The following is a 15,783-nucleotide window of genomic DNA, read 5'->3' on the forward strand; positions in this document are numbered from 1 at the left end:
GGGACTAGGTGGAGACCTGGGATGGGCACCATCCATGATTTCATGCTATACTACAGAGCAATAGTAATTAAAAACTACATAGTATTGCCATAAAAACAGGTTGATCAATGAAATAGAATCAAAGACCCAGAAATAAAACCATGTACCTAGGGACACTTGATATTTGACAAAGAAACCAAAACCATACAATGGTAAAATGAAAGCATCTTCATCAAATAGTGCTGGTCTAACTGAATGTCTACATGTAGAATGTAAGTAGATCCATCCCTTGGGGAAAGTCAACCCCTGACATTATTAATGATACTCTGCTATGCTTGCAGAGTGAGCCTAGCAAACTGTCTCCTGAGAGGCTTCATCCAGCAGTAAATGGAAATAGATGCAGAGACCCACAGCCAAACATCAGTTGGAGCTCGGAATGCAAGAGTTGGGGATAGAACTGAGAGAGCTTGAGAGGTCAAGGACTCCACAAGAAGACCTACAGAGTCAACTAACCTGGGCCCATGGGTCTCACAGAGCCTGAACCACCAACCAAAGAGCATGTAGGGGCTAGGTCTAACCACACACACACACACACACACACACACACACACACACATTTGTAGCTGATATGCAGTTTGGTCTTCATGTGGGTCTCCTAACAATGGGAGCGGGAGCCATCTCTGACTCTGTTGCCTGCCATTGAATCCTTTCTCCCTCCCTGGATTGCCTGGTTGGACTTCAGTGGGAGAGGATGTGCCTAGCCCTGCTGGCTCTCTGAGAAGGGGAAGGAGTAATGGGGAGGGATTTGTAAGGGCAGGACTGGGAGGACAGGAGGGAGGGGGCTGCAATTGGTGTGTAAAGTGAATAAAAAATAAATTATGAAAAAAGTTGTTTATAACCATCTTACCACCTTACCTTTGTTTCAAGATGGTTGTTATACCTACATTGCAAGGACCACCTTGAAACTATGTCTTTGAGGGGGGACTAACTTATTACGCTTGTGTTCTGCACCTATGACCTCATCTATTTTGATCACCAAATCCTCAAATTGAAAACCCTGTACCCCTGAGCTATAAAAGCCTCGTCTTCCTCATGTCCAATGCTGACTTCTCAAACCCCACCTTAGGGAGAGTTGGCATGAATTAAAAAAAGCTTGTTTGGATGAGTTTGACCACGTGACTTGGGTCAGCTGTCTTTCTCCTCTCATCTTCCGGGATAACACATACTCTGAGTCTCAGAGACCGTCATCCACGTGACACAGGAGAAAGAGCCACCCAGAAAGGATGAAGACCCATTGGAAATGAGTGGTAAGCACAGTGAGGAATATAAGATGCATTTCCTCCGAACACGACAAAACATTACCATGGGACCTAATGACTCATGGCACCTCAAAAGACAGGCACCAACAGTTCTAGCCACCTGTGCTTTCCAGGGCGGGGGAGGGCACAAAATGAGGGCCGTGAAACCCTCAGTCCAAACTGCTTCTGTAGCAGTGCACCAACTAGTCTTTCCTTCATTTTGCACAAAAACATGAGCATCTTCTGAAAACAAAGATTGACAGGTGAGCATTCTCAGTGCTTCCTTTTAATAGACATAAAACATCTGGTGTCTGCTGACACTTCTCAGGACGAATAAGGAAGGGCCTGCCCACCCAGACTGCAAGAGCTCAGGAACTTATTCTCTAAGCTAAAACTTCCTCTCCCTCTCCTCCTCCTTCCCCCTCCGTCCTCGTCCCCTTCCCCCTTCCCCTCCTTCCTCTGCCCCCCTCTCCCTTTCCTTCCCTCCCCTTCTGAGTCTCCACAGCCTCAAGAATATCCTGAGGATAAGGCCACTTACAGTATGAACTGTGAAAACTTTAAAATTCTCTTCAGACAAAGAACAATACCTTAATGCCACACGGCTTGGGTCCTGGAAGCCTGGCTATCACCTGGGTGGTGAGGCAATGAAGAAAGGACAGGCACATCACAGTGAAGCTGGGACCACCACAGGGAACTGGAAGCTCTGGATGTTATTAGGTACAACATAGAGGGCAGGTTAACTAGTCCACAGGAGATCTCTGTAGGGAGCAGTCTCAGACTGTAACATCTGGGAGGAAAAAGCTGCAGCTGCCAGTCTTTGCACACACTGATCAATACTTAGAAACATCTTCTAAGCCGGCACTCCAGAAGGACGAAGCCATGTTCAGCTTGAGCGCCAAGATTATGAAGCCCAAAGGCGAGAAGCCGGAGGAGTTCGAATCTGGCATCTCTCAGGCGCTGCTCGAGCTGGAGATGAACTCAGATCTCAAGGCAAAGCTGCAGGAACTCAACACACCGCGGCCTAGGAAATCGAAGTTGGTAGTGGTCAGAAAGCTATCATAATTTTTGTACCAGTTCCTCAGCTGAAATCTTTCCTAGCTGAACTAGTCCAGCTAGTTTGTGAATTGGAGAAAAAGCTCAGTGAGAAGCATGTAGCCTTCACTGCCAACCCAGAAAAGCCATATGAAAAATGAGCAAAAGCGTCCCAGAACGCGCGCCCTGACAGCAGTGCAGGACGCCATCCTTGAGGACTTGGTTTTCCTGAGTGAATTATGGGTAAGAGGATCCATATGAAACTGGATGGCAGCCAGCTCATAAAAGTTCACTTAGACAGAGCACAGCAGAACAACGTGGAGCACAGCGTGGAAACTTTTTCTGGTGTGTACAAGAAGCTCACAGGCAAGGATGTTAATTTTGAATTCCCAGAGTTTCAGTTGTAAAGACGATGACTGAAGAAAGTATCATTTATAGTTAAAAAAAAAAAAAAAAAAAAAAAACAGTCCATAAACACTCATACTCAGACCCCCAAGGAAAGCTTTGCCACTTCTCTTGAGCCTGGGTGACAGCTTTGCCAGTTTCCCATGAGTCATTTGGCCTTGCCACCCTGGACATGGCCATACCCATGTCAAAATACACATTACCCAGAACTTCACTCACTCAGAGCTTCCTCAGGTCCTTACATAGTAACTTCTTAAAAGCACAGGTAAGTCCCACTTATAATCCCCCAGCAGTTTTAGTGTTACTTTTGGTTCTGGTGGCGTCGTTACTTTTCTTTTAGGCATTGTTATATAGTCACATACACTCCATGTTTATAATCATATACTGTGTTAGCATATGTTCCCCACTGGCTTCCTTCCTAGGCTTGTTCTTTTGTATTATGTCATATTCTCAGAATACCACCATCAGTACTGTTTAGAAAAATTGCCTTGCTCTTCAGCACAGAAGATGATGAAGACAGATGTCTGACAGAACCAAATGGCAGCACACAGGGGAAAACCATGCCACAGTGAGGAGAGCTCTGTCTGCATCTCCCTGATGACTGGGGCGAGAGGTGCCCTTGGTCCTCCACGGTCTGCACGCCCAGGTATGCAGAATCTGTGCCTGTTTCTGAAGTAGATTTGGGTGATTTGCTTGGATTATGGTTACCAGGTACCCCATGGTAGAAGAAAATATAAAAGCCGTGGCTTTTGTTCAGTCTCAAGATCCAACAAAAACATCTGCTAATGCTTTAATGCTTATATGTGGCTCGATGTCTCCCCTCACACAGAAAGATTTCAAGAGAAAATAAGCTACCAATGAAGCAGGTTTAACGAATGCCCAAGTGCACGTGGCCCTGAACAGGGCCTGACTCCATTTCCCAATCACAAATTTTCAGTTTTCTGGGAATCTTACAAACAAGACTCTAAAGTTTGCTTACAGTAAAAATGTGTCTTCATTTCCTTGTGCACCCCCGCTACCTATGGTTTTACCATATCAGCTGCAATCCTATCCAGTGTATCTTGAAAGCTAACCTATGACCTCATTTTCCAAAAATGAAAAAGTAGAAAGGGGATGGGAAGGTGGCTCCACAGTTAAGAGCACTTGAAGCTCTTGCAGAAGACCTGCAGCTGGCTCCAGCACCTGCGCGATGGCTCATACCAGCTCTGACTTCAGTTCCAGGGGATCTGACACCCACTTCTGGCCTCCTCAAGCACCAGGCATACATACATACATACATACAGGCAAACACTCACATATAAAAAAATAAATAAGTATTTTTTTAAAAAGAGTGAACAAGTTCTCAGAAACCTTTTCAACAATGTCAGTTGAGAAGGCACCAAAACAGTATATCGCTTAAGCACAGTTCTCTCAGAGGAAGCCTGTGTGTTCACACTTAGCTGTCCCATGCTTTTCTTAAGAGCTCCCATCCCCCAATCTCTATACGCCCTCTGCTAAAGCTGTCTCCTGCTGAAGTCAAGCCCTGCTTCCTACTGACTCATCCGGAAAATCTTTTCTGGGGCACAGTCAAGAATCTGGCTTCACCTGAGCAGAGGTCTCTGAGAAAAGACGATACAGGTACTGTGTGGAGCTGCGGCTCTGCTTCTGCCACAGGCATTCCAGCATGGGACTTCCCAGGGAACTTCCGGCTTTCAACACCAGACTGGGACTGCCGAAGCACCTAGCTTCATGTCTGACAGGGGCTCACGTAACATGCACAACGCCCTGGGTTCAATCCCCAGCACTACATAAACTGAGTGTAGTGAAACAGCACCAGGAGGTGGAGATAAGAGGATTGAAAATATGAGGCCACCCTTTCCTGTTTAGGAAATCCAAGCTCAGCCTGGCTACATGAAGCTTTGTCTCAGAAAGACAGAGAGAGAGAGAGAGAGAGAGAGAGAGAGAGAGACAGAGAGACAGAGAGAGAGAGACAGACAGACAGACACACACAGAGAGAGAGAGAGAGAGAGAGAGAGAGAGAGAGAGAGAGAGAGAGAGAAAGAGAGAGAGAGAGAAATTGAAAATCTCAACACCTGCACATAATTTGACCTAAATGTGTGGTGGACACACACCCATTCAACTGCTAGAGTAATTAGCGGTTTACTCTGCTTGCGAGCTCACAGTTAGTTGTATCTACCCATCCTGTCCTTCCCCCCATGTATGTGCACCACATGCATGTAGTGCCTGCAGAGACCAAAAGAGAGAACATATATGATCACCTGGAGCTGGAGCCTCTGGTAGTTGTTGCTGGGAAGGGACCAAGTCATCTGCAAAGCATCCAGTGCTCTTAACTACTGAGGCATCTCTCCAGCCTATATTTTTAAATTTTAAGGTAAACTTTATCGACAACAAAATGTAAAGGTCTCTAAGTATAACTCTGTGTGTGTGTGTGTGTGTGTGTGTGTGTGTGTGTGTGTGTGTGTTGGGGATTGGTGTGACTGTGTCTTGTATATACGGTGTATATATATACACATGTATGTGGAGGTATGTGTGGTGGTTTGAATACGAATGGTCTCTATAGACTCATATATTTGAATGTATAGTCACCAAGGAGTAGCACTACTTAAAAGGATTAGAAAGATTAAGTGTTGTGGCCTTGTTGGAAGAAGTGTGTCACTGGAGATGGGCTTTGAGGTTTCAAAAATCCATGTCAAACCTAGAGTCTCTCTCTCTCTCTCTCTTTCTCTCTCTCTCTCTCTCTCTCTCTCTCTCTCTCTCTCTCTCTCTCTCTCTCTCCATACAGATGAGGCTATAGCTCATAGCTACTTCTCCAGCACCATGCTTAGCTGTGGCCATATTCCTTGCTACCATGCTTCCTGCCATAATGATAATGAAACTATAAACAAGGCTCCAAAGTTTTATTTTATAAGAGTTGCCTTGGTCATGGTGTCTGATTCAAACCAAATGCATGCCCATGCATGTGCAGAGAGACTAGAAGAGAATACTGAGTGTCTATCAGTCTGATGTGTTGCTTTGAGATAAGAGTCCATCATTGAAAGCTGGAGCTAGGATGGCAGCCAGCAAGCACCAACCATTCTCCTGTACCCACCCCGCCCTTCACACTCCCACACCTCAGGGGTTATAAGTACTCACTCTCAGCCTTTTGTATGAATTCTGGAGATGTGAACTCAGATCTTCAGCTCACAGAGCGAATATTCTCACCCATTGAGCCATCCGCCTCTGGGAGTCCATCATGTCTATACTTGTTTTTCTTAAATATCTTAAAAGTTACACTAACCCACTTTCAGCCCACATTTCTTTACCTCTCTATGAGTATCAAATTAATGTATTTTCTTATGAATAGTACATGTTAGTCAGGGATAGAAGCATTACTATGATTTGTCCACCATGTGGCAGTGTGCTTGGAAAACAGAGTGGCTGGTGAGCTGACTTTGTCATGCGCCTACTACCCGTGGACAGGGAAGGGCAGGCAATCACACATGAACACATTAGTTAGTAAGATCACTGAAGGAAGACTACACTGCAGGAGGAGGCAACCAAGTGGGAAGAAGTGCAGGAAGGCCGTCTTTAAGAAAGGGATGGCCAAGGAGATGCTTACATAACAGGATGCCAGGACACCTTCTCCTTTGACAATGAGTCTCCAGCTCCCTAACTCTGTCACAAGAATGCCATCTTCTTCACAGGCTCTAGTGAGGATTAATTCAATTGTAACGTGTGTCTCCATGATACACAAGCAGCAAGGTGCTGTCCGAGTTGCATCTGCTGCATCTGTGCAAGCTCTTAGATACCTCCTGGATCCTACTGAGTGGTGTTCTGGATGCTGGAGATGTCATGAATCTAATGGTGTCTTCCTCATAGAGTTCAAAGTCCAGAGGATATGACAGTGACAGAACAAGGTGACTGGAGCTGTAGGGAGACTTGCTAGAAAGGACCTCCATGACTTCTTGGTGGGATATTAGTGCCTAGGCTTTGAGAAGGGGATGATACCTAAGCTTAGCTCTCTGTCTTTCTGTCTCTGTTTCCCTCCTCCCTCCAATCTCCCTTCTCTCTGTCTCTATCTTACTCCCTGTGTGTGTCTGTCTCTGTCTCTCTGTCTCTGTCTGTTTCTCTCCCCCGTACCCCCCCTCTTTCTGGTAATGTCTTATGTAGCTCGTTAGTCTCAAACTCCCTATATGGTTAAAGATAACCTTGAACTTCTGATCCTTCTGCCTCCAGTTCAAACTCAGGGCTCTGTTCACATTAGACAAGTACTCTGGTAGTACCCCAGAGCCCTTAGGCTGAGTCTTAAAAAGACAAATGGGACATCTCCAGACTGGTGAGGGCAAGAATGCATTTCAAGTGAGAAAACAGCTACGTAAGAGCAAAAGAAAATGAACTGTTTGATGGCACACCGGAGAACTGTTCGCCGCATCAGTGTAGGGTAAAACCTGGAAAATTCAAGACTGGGCAAAGATGGGCTTTAGCCATGGGGGATTCAAATGCTAATTTAGCAACCGAAGTCTCCTGAGAGTCAAAAGGCATCAGTGGAATGCTTTCTTGTAAAGATGGCATTAGCACACCCACAAGATCTGGCATTATCCAATGTTAGTGAAGGAATGGACTGACAGAATTCTTATATACTATAAGTGAAAATATAGGGTGGTACAACCACTTTAGAAAAGACTCTGGAAGTTTCTCATAAAGCTAATAAAACACTGATCCCCATGACCCAGAGATTTCATCCCAGGCGAAATAAAATATATTCACAAATTGATGCACATAAGACATTTGTAGAAACTATACCCACAATTTGAAACTCTCTAGGGGTCATTTGAAAGAAGAATAAATTACCACATTTTGGCACATTCACACATTCATACAATGGGAGACTGTGTCTCTGTCAGGAGGATTAGCTGCAGCCCAGACAGACCAAAACAATATCAGTGGTAGCACATGAGTGAGTGTGACTGAGATGTGCTCACATGCTTGAAATTATCCAACAGACTAGACTAATCTATGGTGGAAAAAAGTCAGATCTGATCCCTGCTGAGAGAGCTCAAGAGATACTGGCTGGGAAAGATTATAAAGGACATGACCTCTCTTGGGTGATGGTGACATTCTGAATCCTGACAGGAAGGAGAGGGGTGGTTACATGGGTTTGTACCTTTGTCAACGCCTTGCAAGCCACCCTTTACATTTGGTTTTTCTCGGTGGCACTTCACTAGCCTGATTTTCTGCAGGATGACGATGAATGTCAGCCATGATGTCATGAGAGTCGCAGCCATGAGCATCACACAGACAGCACAGTCCCTGGGACTGTCTTATTGCTTCCAGAAAGTTCTCTTGTCTAAGACTTGGTAGCAGCTATGTGGCAATCCCACCCAGGGTCTGTCTATTTGTACCACACTTCATGCCTGAGGGCTTCCTTCTGTATCTGGGTAGCTTTGAAAAGACAACTCATCTTTCAGGCTGATTATCGCCACCCCCATCATCTGTACTGTGAGTTTAAACCCTACAAATTGCTTTGAGGTCTGAAGGGTAGTATCAAGTTCCAGAGCAAGTGCCTGACTTTGATTGCCCCAGGCCCAGCTCAGCAGGGCGGCAGAGGTGACTAGTATCAGCTGAATCCTGATACTGAACAAAGAAAGCTATGTGGTGGCCCCTCTGTGAGCTGAAACCAGACTGTTAGCAAATATCAAGCTCCAGGCTATAAAGTGCCACCAGAGTATTGAGGGAAAGGGCACAGATATTTGCAACCAGCACCTTAGTCAGGTGGCAGGGAATAAAGCAAGCAAGTCAGGTGTCCATGGTGGCATAAGTGCACCCAATATAGTGTTGGGAAATGCTCACAGTAAGTCACTGGGGTTAGGCAAGATGGCTGTGGTTACAATGACAAGAAATCAGTTTGACAGGTGAGGTGGAAGTCAGGGAGGCCTGAGAAGAGTAAGTGAGGAGACCTGAGGGAAGCCCTGAACAGCAGAGGTAGAGAGGAGAGGTAGCCAGAGACACTATTTGTGGTGGGAGAGAAACAAGGTGAAAAATGACCAGAAGTTGGGTCTACTCTGCAAAGAAATGGAACCAGCTCTGTCAGGAGCAGCAGAGCTGCATGAAGAGGGGTGAGGGCTGGGGAGGGTGCACTGAAGGGAGCAGGAGCAGAATCATAGTCCCCTACTTTTTGGTGGTGAACTTGGCTTGCCTTTGTCTAGGGGTTGAACTTCTTGGTGCCTCTTTCTCCTGGATGACCTGGTGACCGAATGAGCAAATGTTAGCATAGGAACCTGACCCTGTGAAAGGGGTCATGAGGGAGGTTCTCCTGTGCACCCCTGCTGGCCCCCAGGACGTCAGACCAAGCAAACACCAACATATTCAAAGCCCTAGGAGGCCCCGGGCTGCAGACCAGGTGCAGAAGTGAGGGAACTAGCTTCGCTTGGGTCTCAGAGGTTCTGCCACTGGACACAGCCACCCCAAGGTGAGAGACTGCAATCCGGGTGCGTACACTTGGGGTGTGTTCAGTGCATAGCTGATGCTGGAGACCTTGGGGAGGGTTTTCTAGAATCTATGCTGCAGTGGCACGGTGGCACTGTCAGGTGGCACTCTGGCACCATTGAGGGGCAGTAAGCAAATGATTTCATTCCTAGTCTCTCAGTCCTTGTGATGATAACTCAGAGAAGAGCAGGACATGGTGCTTGTCTGTTTCCAGCACATCTCCAACCATTCATTAAATCCTCCCTTGGAGAGGTGAAAGCAAGGGCCCAGAGTGTGGCTCATGGTGGGGCCCAGAGTGGGGCTCATGGTGGGGCCCAGAGTGGGGCTCAGTGGCGAGGTTCTTGCTGAGGCCTGGCTTCTGGGTTCAATCCCCAGCACTGGGTAAAGGAGAGGTTAGTTGACAGAGGTCAATAACATGCTTCTGTTTGCGCTGACACTTAAAAAGCCATTCTTCTTCCTCTCCCCTCTCCCCTCTCCCTCTCCCCTCTCCCCTCTCCCTCTCCCTCTCCTCCCCTCTCCCCTCTCCCCTCCCCCCTCTCCCCTCTCCCCTCTCCCCCCCTCTCCCCTCTCCCCCCCCTCTCCCCTCTCCCCCCCTCTCCCCTCTCCCCCCCTCTCCCCTCTCCCCCCCTCTCCCCTCTCCCCCCCTCTCCCCTCTCCTCCCCTGTCCTCCCCTGTCCTCCCCTCTCCTCCCCTCTCCTCCCCTGTCCTCCCCTCTCCTCCCTTCTCCTCCCCTCTCCTCCCCTCTCCTCCCCTCTCCCCTCTCCCCTCTCCCCTCTCCCCTCTCCCCTCTCCCCTCTCCCCTCTCCCCTCTCCCCTCTCCCCTCTCCCCTCTCCCCTCTCCCCTCTCCCCTCTCCCCTCTCCCCTCTCCCCTCTCCCCTCTCCCCTCTCCCCTCTCCCCTCTCCCCTCTCCCCTCTCCCCTCTCCCCTCTCCCCTCTCCCCTCTCCCCTCTCCCTCTAGCAAGGGCTCACCCAAACCCCATCCACACATTTCCAGACACCTGTACCGGGCTGCACACATGAACACAGCAGACATCACATCTAAACACCCAAACTTGGTTATCGCCATCATCGGCGTCACTATGGTCCTATTGTTGATGGAAAGTGACATTATCCACTTTAGGAATCGAGACATAATTTCCAGTTAGGAGTAGAACATTGAGCTTATTCAAGTTTTCCAATGTGGCTTCGTGGGTCAAAATGTATGCTGACAATTAAGAGTCTCAGCCATTGGTAGGTAGGATCATCTGAGGCGGCTGTGGGCAGGAGAGGATTGCAGCTAAATACAGGTATCCAGCAGACACGGGTAAAAGGACAAGAATGCCAGGATTGGAGTCACACAGACTTGAATTCAAACCCTGGCTTCCTGTCCTCATCACTGTGTGACCTTGAATAAGTCACCACCACTAGGTCTGCATCTGTGTGATGAGAGTTATAACTAAAATACCAGGCTCAGGACCAGCCACTGCCTGCCGAGCATGCAGAAACAGCAGGGCCAGTCTGTTCTGTGTGCTAGGCATGCACTTCCTTCTGTGAGTACTCAACCCCCAAAGTTGTTTGTAAATCCAAGCACATGAATGTTGAACAGGAAGAGGTGTGTGTGTGTGTGTGTGTGTGTGTGTGTGTGTGTGTGTGTGTGTGTGTGTTGGGTAGAGGGACTATCCAATTTTCAGTGGGACTAAAAACTCATAGATAGTGGCATGATGGCCTCTCCAGTTGCCTCTTTATTCCAGTCACACACTGAAAATATGGAGATGGTTTTACATCTGTCTATGTCTAATTCTCACCCAGAGAATCCTGGTTTAGAAGAATGTGTCCCCTGGTGTGTCCAAGGCATACAGAACTCGGCTCTGTCACACATCTGATGGCTAGCCAACTCAGTGGTTAGCTAGATCTCTCTCTCTCTCTCTCTCTCTCTCTCTCTCTCTCTCTCTCTCTCTCTCCACACATACACACACACACACACACACACACACACACACCTCACACACACCTGGATTTCTAAAGAAACAGAAATTGCAGAAAGATGCTGGGGTGAACTCCTAAGACCACACGGTGAAGTCTCAGGCAGCAGCTGCAGCCACCTCCCTGGGCCTGCCCTGGGCTGCTGCTGAGTCCTGCCCTGGAGCAGAATGGAAGAAGCTGCCCTGAGAGGCTATCTCCACCACAGCCAAGCAGGGGAAGATGAGGCTAACCTCGGAGTGCTTCTCAATGTGAGAGACTCATCTGCTTAGAAGCACCCTCATCTCAGAGATCCCTCATCTCCTTGGGCCCCAACACACAGACACAGCTACGGAAGTATTCTCAGAAGCCTGGATTTTCCAGACACTGTGTTTTCTTTATCCAGCCATGGACATGGGCAGCAGTCTCAGTGAGCACAGTAATGATATCAGAGATGCTCAGGCTGAGTCCCTTGGGGCTGTAGAGATGGCTCAGCTATTTAGGGGACTAGGGACCATGGGGTGGTTGACAACCATGGGTAACTCCAGTCCCAAAGAGTCTAATCCCATCTTCTGGACTCCACAGGATCAGGCACATGTATTTGGTTGGTGTGATGTAGGCAAAACACTCATACACATAAAAGAAAATAAACAAATCTTTAAAAAATATTTCTGGGCCTAGGCCCTGCTCTAAGCTAACACTTAGAGCTCTTCAAGCCCATCCCCCAGAAGTGCTACTCAGTCAAGGTTAGACATAGCTGAGTGTTCAGTGCTCTTCCAGGCCCAGGCTGTAGCACAGAGAGGAAAGGACACATATCCAGGGCCACATAATTGGGAGAGGTCGCCCGCTTTATCCAGGTGCCACAACCTTGCTCTCCACGGAGCCCCAGCTCTATCAGCCTCTCCAGTGGCACCTAGAGATACACGGAGAGAGGGAGAAAGAGTGGAGGGAAAGACATAAGAGGAGAGAGAGGCAGGGAGAGAGATAGGACCAGGACAGATGGGTATGAGAAAGAACGGGAGAGAGAGAAAGAGACAGAAGAAAGAGAGGCTTGGAGAAACCAGAAACAGAGAGAAAGAGAGACAGAGAGACAAAGACAGAAAGAGAGCAGAGAGACAGAGACAGAGAGACAGAAAGAGAGCAGAGAGACAGATAGAGAGACAGAGAGAGAGACCTCTGAGGAGACTGGGGCTTCAGATAGAACAGTCCTTAAGGCATGACTTGGGGAGTCAGAACAGACAGTTGTCCCACCCAAGGAAGGGTCTGGTGAAGACTGCAGCAACCCAGCAAGAGCCGAGGACCTGTGCTATCTACCTGTGCTTGCCACGGGGTTCAGACAGCTCCCGGACTCACTGTTTCACCCATGGGAGACCTCACATGAAATGCTGCCCTCCGCTTGTGCCCACCTCTTAGTTCCCTCTTCCAGCCCAGGTCAAATGTCTCTGTCTAGCTCGTCTCCTCTCAGTGCACCTGTTCCAGAGGCCTCAACAGAGATTCCGGGGACAGTCACACCCTAGAAGGGTACAGACCTCTGTCAGACCTGATCTTCCTCTGTGTGTTGCTTCTATCCTTATGTTGCCTGTGGGTCCCACACTCTCAGACCCTGACATGTCCCATGCCAACCTCCATGCTAGCATGCCACACTTGACTTGGACTCCTTGCAGTAGACACATATGTCACACTGTCTCAGATCCTGTCCTTAAAGCAACCAACCTCCAGCCTCCAGCCTCTTCTGATCACAAGCTGTCAATGGGGTAGGAACTCGGAGCACAGAGCCCCACCACTGCCTGCTGTGACCTCTGCACCTGAGGTCACCTGAGCACCTGCTAGGACCTGAGTGTGAACCCCATCAGGGCAGGGCCCTGATCCTTATTTCCAGGCAGAACTGGGACTGAGCCTGGTTTAGCCGTGGTTTGTTTGCATTTAATTTCGTCTATTCCTGCTCTACAAAAGAGGGATTATGCCCAGAATGTCCCAGAACCAGGATTTCCGGCTGCCGTGACTGCGCTTTTGTGCACTTATCAGTGGTGGTGTGGCAAAGTTTCCAGCTAACACAGAATGGGCAGGGCTATGACTCAGATCCTGGGAAAGGGAGGCCTTGCTACACAGCCTCGGCCTCGGCCTCTGCCAGCCTCCTCTGCTCGATTTCAAGTTGTTTAGTGTGGTGACTGGCTGTTCAAAAAAAAAAAAATTGCAATTGTGAAAAAAAAGTTTAAATCTTAAAATCACCAAGGAGATCATAAAAGTTACCTGGGATCACATCACCAAAAAGAAAGAAAAAAACAAGTAACTAGATGTTATCTCAGGGAGTGATATCCTTCTAGCACATTCTCTGGGCTAATTTCAGTGGCCTCAGTCTTTCTGTATTGTTTAGTGACCGCTGCCTGGTGGCTCAGGACTAAATAGATCCCCTGTTTCGGGGCATTTACATTAGCCCTGCTTTGGGGCTATTAGAAGTCACCACACTAAAGGTGACATCCTAACAATCATTTTCGCAAACAACTGAGCAATTCCCTCAGCAGGGTCCCGACCCCTCTACCTAGAATCAAGGGGCTGACCCTATCTCAGAACACACAGGAAGGTGTCTTCTGTCTTGAATATCATCAGATGGGCTGCCTCTGCTATGGACAGGCCTATAGAAAGCTGCCTGGAAAAGCTAGATGCTCTCTTCTGGACTCCACAGGGTCAGGCACACACATGTGGTTGGTGTACATGTAGGCAAAACACTAACACATAAGACAAAATAAACAAATCTTTAAAAAAAAAATTTCTGGGCCTAGGCCCTGCTCTAAGCTAACACTTGAGCTTCTCAAGTTCATTCCCCAGAAGTGCTACTCAGTCAAGGTTAGACATGGCTGTCTGTTTTCATCTGGGGACACTGAGGTCAGAGATAGGAACAATTATCCCAAATCAACCCACTGGAGGCGGTGGCAAACTTTCCATCATCTGGAAGTTCCTCTTTCCACTTCTAAGTGTCTTTAGGATTTTACCAGAATGGATGGTCTTTAACAGGGAGGGGGCAGCAGTACAAAGCCTCTGGATTGCTCCTGGTAGACATTACTAGTCAACTGTCACATCCTTTTCTGCTGGACCCAGACCCCTGAGGACTTCACCATGACTGGGTGTGGTACAAAAGTGAATCCTCGTTGGTACCCAGAAGAGCCAGTGTGTAGAGGACTTGAGTCTGCCAAGAGTCGCTTGAATTCTTGCTTTCCTTCTGTCCTCTCTTCCAGACAAGAAATGGTTGGAAAGTCTGCTGGTTCCCAGCTGACCACCCCTACCAAGCCACTCCTCCCCACACCCTCTGTTTCCATGTAACCACAGCCTTCTCCGGAAAGGCTCTCCATGTCGAAGCTGGACAGGGTGGGGCAGGGTGGCCGAGCAGAGGTCAGAGTAGGGGAGAGCTGGTCTAGTTTCCAGCCCCTGCTCTAGGCCATGGGAACTCAGGCAGGTCACTGCTCTTCCCCTGACCCTGATTCATCTGGGACAGGGGGATCCCAACATGCTATTTCCTTCTTCCTGGGACTACTTGATGGTCTGCAGAGGAGAGGTTGATGGTCTTTCCCACTGTGCCTCTTGCTGCACCTGGTCAAACGGCTTTGACATGACGTGGCATCTCTCCTCAGCCCTAACCCAGTCTGCCTTAGATGACTGGTGACTTACAGCCTTGCTCACCATCTGAGAATGGAGAGGGACCACCATTCTCTACCATCTGAGAGGTGGAGAAGAGGGAAGAAAAGTGTATCCCGGCTGTGGCGAGGTGACCTTGCTCTCTGTGGATGGCTGTGTTTGCACTGGGCCTCGGTGGCACTCTGTGGGAGTGTCTCTAAGCCTCTAAGTTCTGCTGAGATTCCCAAGCCTTACCCATTCCAAGGAAGAGCTAACTAATGCTCGCCCTGCCCACTGGACTGTCCTCTCCAGCCCTCCTTGGCTCAGTCCCTGCCTTTCTGACATCACTTCATCTCTTCCCCAAACCATGATCGCTAGCAAGCAAAACCCCTGTCCTGCTGTGACCACACCAGCCAGGATACCATCCACAGCAGTGACTTCCCAAACATGTCATTCTGCTCACCGTAACTGCAGCTCATGCACCCGAACAGAACTCAGTCCGTTGTCCATCTCACTTCAGGAACATAGCCTCCAGCTCCTAAGCGATCTTGGGAAAGTCCTCTCCCTCTAGAACCCTGCTTCTTTTGGGGGAGACCAGCACTGTCCTTTAAGAAATGCCTTCACAGACAAGGGCGTGGCAGTGCATGCTTGTAATATCAGCACCTGGGAGACAGAGGCAGGAAAATGAAGAGTTCAAGTCCAGCCTGAGTGACAAAAGAAAACCCTGTCCAAAAATAGAGAGGGAGGGAGGAGGGGTTGAGGGAAAGAGTGTGAGATAGGAATGGAGGGACTGCCTCCACTATAACCCGCCCCATCTAATAGTGCTTATTACTCTAACTGGATCAGGGCCCCTGCATGATGGAACTAGGAGCTGCACCTTTGTCATCCCCGACCCTGACTCCCATTCACCTGCACTGTGGCCTGCCCATCCCCTTGTTGCAAAGCATCTGTTGGGTTGCAGGGCCTAGCACACTTGAGTTTTCAGCAAATTCTAGTGTGAACAAACACCAGTGTATAGCCAGAGCACCCTGCTCTCACCAGGTGACAAGCAAAGGC

At 48.5% G+C, this 15,783-nt stretch overlaps 1 protein-coding gene and 1 pseudogene across 2 annotated transcripts in view; both read left to right on the forward strand.

The window, feature by feature from the left end:
* The first annotated feature begins 2,156 nt into the window (after nt 1–2,156).
* LOC117704305 (small ribosomal subunit protein eS7 pseudogene) lies at nt 2,157–2,716 on the forward strand (annotated as a pseudogene).
* A 6,288-nt stretch (nt 2,717–9,004) lies between these two features.
* The window catches only part of Bpifb1 (BPI fold containing family B member 1), a 33,299-nt gene continuing 26,520 nt past the window's right edge, over nt 9,005–15,783 (forward strand). The window contains exon 1 of one of the 2 annotated variants that reach the window (XM_034496189.2): nt 9,005–9,162. The gene's annotated coding sequence lies outside the window, so the exon portion shown is untranslated. Of the gene's footprint in view, nt 9,182–15,783 lie in introns of both variants that reach the window. The other variant, XM_076930041.1, reaches the window with a different exon arrangement.

This window comes from Arvicanthis niloticus, chromosome 2 (assembly GCF_011762505.2).
Source record: "Arvicanthis niloticus isolate mArvNil1 chromosome 2, mArvNil1.pat.X, whole genome shotgun sequence".
In the NCBI taxonomy this organism is placed as follows: Eukaryota; Metazoa; Chordata; class Mammalia; order Rodentia; family Muridae; genus Arvicanthis; species Arvicanthis niloticus.